We start from the raw sequence: 6000 nt of genomic DNA, 5'->3' as shown, positions 1-6000 counted from the left end.
CATTCCGTTCCATTCCATTCCATTCCGATTAATTCCATGCCATTCCATTGCATTCCATTCCATTCCACTCCATTCATCTGTGGTTGATTCCATTCCATTCCATTCCATTCCATTCCATTCCATTCCTTTCCAATCCGTTTCATTCCATTCCATTCAATTTCAATCCATTCGGGTTGATTCCATTCCATTCCATTCCATTCCATTAGGGTTGATGCCATTCCATTCCATTCAACACCGTTCTATTCCATTTGGGTTGATTCCATTCCATTCCATTCCATTCCATTACATTACATTCGGGTTAATTCCATTCCATTCCATTCCATTCGATTCCATTTCATTCCATTCCATTCGGGATGCTTCCATTCCAGTCAAGAACATTCCATTCCATTCCATTCCATTCCTATCCATTCCTTTCCATTCCGGTTTATCCCTTTACATTCCATTCCATTCCTTTCGTTTTGATTCCATTCCATTCCATTCCATTCCATTCCATTCGGTTTGATTCCATTCCATTACATTACATTGCTTTCCATTCCATTCCATTTCATTCCATTCGGGTTGATTCCATTCCATTCCACTCCATTCCATTCTGGTCGATTCCATTCCATTCCATTCCCTTCATTTCCATTCCATTCCATTCCATTCTGGTTGCTTCCATTCCGATCCAGAACATTCCATTCCATTCCTTTCCATTACATTCCATTCCGTTCCATTCGGGTTCATTCCATTCCATTCCATTCCATTCCATTCCATTCCACTCGGGATGTTTCCATTCCATTTCATTCTATTCCATTCCATTCCATTCCAATCCATTCCATTCTGGATGATTACATTCCATTCCATTCGTGTTGATACCATTCCATTCCACGCCATTCCATTCCATTCGTTTAGGGTTGTTGCCGTTCAATTCCATTCCATACCATTCCATTATATTTGGGTTGATTCCATTCCATTCCATTCCATTACATTCGGGTTAATTCCATTCCATTCCTTCCCATTCGATTCCATTCCATTCCATTCCATTCGGGATGCTTCCATTCCAGTCAAGAACATTCCATTACATAACATTCCATTCCATTCCATTCCGGTTGATTCCATTGCATTCCATTCCATTCCATTTCATTCCATTCGGGTTGATTCCATTCCATTCCATTCCATTACATTCCATTCTGGTTGATCCTATTCGATTCCATTTGCTTCAATTCCATTCCATTCCATTCCATTCGAGTTGCTTCCATTCCAATCCAGAACATTCCATTCCATTCCATTCCATTCTTTCCATTCCATTCTATTCGGGTTCATTCCATTCCATTCCATTCCATTCCGTTCCATTCTGGTAGAATCCATTCTGTTCCATTCCAAACCATTCCATTTCATTCCGATTGATTCCATGCCATTCCTTTCCATTCCATTCCATTCCGTTCCATTCCATTCCATTCCGATTAATTCCATTCCATTCCATTGCATTCCATTCCATTCCACTCCATTCCTCTGTGGTTGATTGCATTCCATTCCATTCCATTCCATTCCATTCCATTCCTTTCCAATCCGTTTCATTCCATTCCATTCAATTTCAATCCATTCGGGTTGATTCCATTCCATTCCATTCCTTTCCATTATATTCCATTGCATTCCATTCCATTCGGGTTCATTCCATTCCATTCCATTCCATTCCATTCCATTCCCTTCGTGTTGAATCCATTCCGTTCCCTTCCATTCCATCCCATTCCATTCTATTCCATTCCATTCCGATACATTCCATTCCATTCCCTTCCATTCGTGTTGATTCCATTCCATGCCATGCCATTCCATTCCATTCCGGTTGATTCCAATCCATTCCATTCCATTCCATTCCATTCCATTCCATTCCATTCCATTTCATTTCCTTCGTGTTGATTCCATTCCATTCCATTCCATTCCGTTCCCTTCCATTCCATTCCATTAGAGTTGATTCCATTTCATTCCATTCTCGATGATTCCATTCCATTCCATTCCATTCCATTCCATTCGGGTTGATTCCATTCCATTTCATTCCATTAGATTCCATTCCTTTCCATTCCATTCGTGTTAATTCCATGCCATTCCACTCCATTCCATTGCCTTCCATTCCATTCCATTCCATTCGGGTTGCTTCTATTCCATTCCAGAACATTCCATTCCATTCCATTCCTATTGATTCCATTCCATTCCATTGCATTCCATTCCATTCCACTCCATTCCATTGTGGTTGATTCCTTTCCATTCCATTCCATTCCATTCCTTTCCATTCCGTTTCATTCCATTCCATTCAATTTCATTCCATTCGGGTTGTATCCATTCCATTCCATTCCTTTCCATTATATTCCATTCCATTCCATTCCATTCGGGTTCATTCCATTCCATTCCATTCCATTTCATTGCATTCTGTTTGATTCCATTCCATTCCATTCCATTCCATTCCATTCCATTCTGGTTGATTCCATTCCATTCCATTCCATTCCATTTCATTACATTCCATTCGGGTTGATTCCATTCCATTCCATTCTATTCCATTCCATTCCATTCCATTCGCTTTGATTCCATTCCATTCGATTCCATTCCATTCGGATTGACTCCATTCCATTCCATTTCATTCCATTCTATTCCATTCCATTGCATTGCACTTCATTCCATTCGGGTAGATTCCGTTCTATTCCATTCCTATCCATACCATTCCATACCGGTTCATTCCATTCCATTCCATTCCATTCCATTCCATTCCATTCCATTCCATCCCATTCCATTTGGGTTTATTCCATTCCATTCCATTCCATTCCATTTCATTCCAATCCATTCGGTTTCATTCCATTCCATTCCATTCCATGCCATTCGGTTGCTTCCATTCCAATCCAGAACATTCCATTCCGTTCCATTCAATTCCGGTTCATTCCATTCCATTCCATTCCATTCCATTCTATTCCATTCTGTTTAATTCCATTCCATTCCATTCCATTCGAGTTGATTCCATTCCATTCCATTCTATTCCATTCCATTCCTTTCCATTCCATTCCATTCCATTCTATTCGCGTTGATTCCATTCCATCCCTTTCCATTCCATTCCATCCCATTCCATTCCATTCCATTCCATTCCATTCCATTCGGGTTGATTCCATTGCATTCCATTCCATTCCATTCTATTCCATTCCATTCGGGTTCATTCCATTCCATTCCGTTCCATTCGATTCCATTCCATTCCATTCCATTCGGGATGCTTCCATTCCAGTCAAGAACATTCCATTCCATTCCATTCCATTCCATTCCGGTTGATTCCATTGCATTCCATTCCATTCCATTTCATTCCATTGGGGTTGATTCCATTCCATTACATTCCATTACATTCCATTCTGGTTGATCCTATTCGATTCCATTAGCTTCAATTCCATTCCATTCCATTCCATTCGAGTTGCTTCCATTCCATTCCAGAACATTCCATTCCATTCCTTTCCATTCTTTCCATTCCATTCTATTCGGGTTCATTCCATTCCATTCCATTCCGTTCCGTTCCATTCTGGTAGAATCCATTCCGTTCCATTCCAATCCATTCCATTCCATTCCGATTGATTCCATGCCATTCCTTTCCATTCCATTCCGTTCCATTCCATTCCATTCCGATTAATTCCATGCCATTCCATTGCATTCCATTCCATTCCACTCCATTCCTCTGTGGTTGATTCCATTCCATTCCATTCCATTCCATTCCATTCCTTTCCAATCCGTTTCATTCCATTCCATTCAATTTCAATCCATTCGGGTTGATTCCATTCCATTCCATTCCATTCCATTCCATTAGGGTTGATGCCATTCCATTCCATTCAACACCATTCTATTCCATTTGGGTTGATTCCATTCCATTCCATTCCATTCCATTACATTACATTCGGGTTAATTCCATTCCATTCCATTCCATTCGATTCCATTTCATTCCATTCCATTCGGGATGCTTCCATTCCAGTCAAGAACATTCCATTCCATTCCATTCCATTCCTATCCATTCCTTTCCATTCCGGTTTATCCCTTTACATTCCATTCCATTCCTTTCGTTTTGATTCCATTCCATTCCATTCCATTCCATTCCATTCCATTCGGTTTGATTCCATTCCATTCCATTACATTGCTTTCCATTCCATTCCATTTCATTCCATTCGGGTTGATTCCATTCCATTCCACTCCATTCCATTCTGGTCGATTCCATTCCATTCCATTCCCTTCATTTCCATTCCATTCCATGCCATTCTGGTTGCTTCCATTCCGATCCAGAACATTCCATTCCATTCCTTTCCATTACATTCCATTCCGTTCCATTCGGGTTCATTCCATTCAATTCCATTCCATTCCATTCCATTCCATTCCATTCCATTCCATTCCACTCGGGATGTTTCCATTCCATTTCATTCTATTCCATTCCATTCCATTCCAATCCATTCCATTCTGGATGATTACATTCCATTCCATTCGTGTTGATACCATTCCATTCCACGCCATTCCATTCCATTCGTTTAGGGTTGTTGCCGTTCAATTCCATTCCATACCATTCCATTATATTTGGGTTGATTCCATTCCATTCCATTCCATTACATTCGGGTTAATTCCATTCCATTCCTTCCCATTCGATTCCATTCCATTCCATTCCATTCGGGATGCTTCCATTCCAGTCAAGAACATTCCATTACATAACATTCCATTCCATTCCATTCCGGTTGATTCCATTGCATTCCATTCCATTCCATTTCATTCCATTCGGGTTGATTCCATTCCATTCCATTCCATTACATTCCATTCTGGTTGATCCTATTCGATTCCATTCGCTTCAATTCCATTCCATTCCATTCCATTCGAGTTGCTTCCATTCCAATCCAGAACATTCCATTCCATTCCTTTCCATTCTTTCCATTCCATTCTATTCGGGTTCATTCCATTCCATTCCATTCCATTCCGTTCCATTCTGGTAGAATCCATTCTGTTCCATTCCAAACCATTCCATTTCATTCCGATTGATTCCATGCCATTCCTTTCCATTCCATTCCATTCCGTTCCATTCCATTCCATTCCGATTAATTCCATTCCATTCCATTGCATTCCATTCCATTCCACTCCATTCCTCTGTGGTTGATTGCATTCCATTCCATTCCATTCCATTCCATTCCATTCCTTTCCAATCCGTTTCATTCCATTCCATTCAATTTCAATCCATTCGGGTTGATTCCATTCCATTCCATTCCTTTCCATTATATTCCATTGCATTCCATTCCATTCGGGTTCATTCCATTCCATTCCATTCCATTCCATTCCATTCCCTTCGTGTTGAATCCATTCCGTTCCCTTCCATTCCATCCCATTCCATTCTATTCCATTCCATTCCGATACATTCCATTCCATTCCCTTCCATTCGTGTTGATTCCATTCCATGCCATGCCATTCCATTCCATTCCGGTTGATTCCAATCCATTCCATTCCATTCCATTCCATTCCATTCCATTCCATTCCATTCCATTTCATTTCCTTCGTGTTGATTCCATTCCATTCCATTCCATTCCGTTCCCTTCCATTCCATTCCATTAGAGTTGATTCCATTTCATTCCATTCTCGATGATTCCATTCCATTCCATTCCATTCCATTCGGGTTGATTCCATTCCATTTCATTCCATTAGATTCCATTCCTTTCCATTCCATTCGTGTTAATTCCATGCCATTCCACTCCATTCCATTGCCTTCCATTCCATTCCATTCCATTCGGGTTGCTTCTATTCCATTCCAGAACATTCCATTCCATTCCATTCCGATTGATTCCATTCCATTCCATTGCATTCCATTCCATTCCACTCCATTCCATTGTGGTTGATTCCTTTCCATTCCATTCCATTCCATTCCTTTCCATTCCGTTTCATTCCATTCCATTCAATTTCATTCCATTCGGGTTGTATCCATTCCATTCCATTCCTTTCCATTATATTCCATTCCATTCCATTCCATTCGGGTTCATT

The sequence above is a fragment of the Pan paniscus genome, chromosome 18, assembly GCF_029289425.2.
Source record: "Pan paniscus chromosome 18, NHGRI_mPanPan1-v2.0_pri, whole genome shotgun sequence".
Taxonomy (NCBI): Eukaryota; Metazoa; Chordata; class Mammalia; order Primates; family Hominidae; genus Pan; species Pan paniscus.
The sequence above is the reverse complement of the archived record's forward strand: the minus strand, read 5'-3'. Positions refer to the sequence as shown.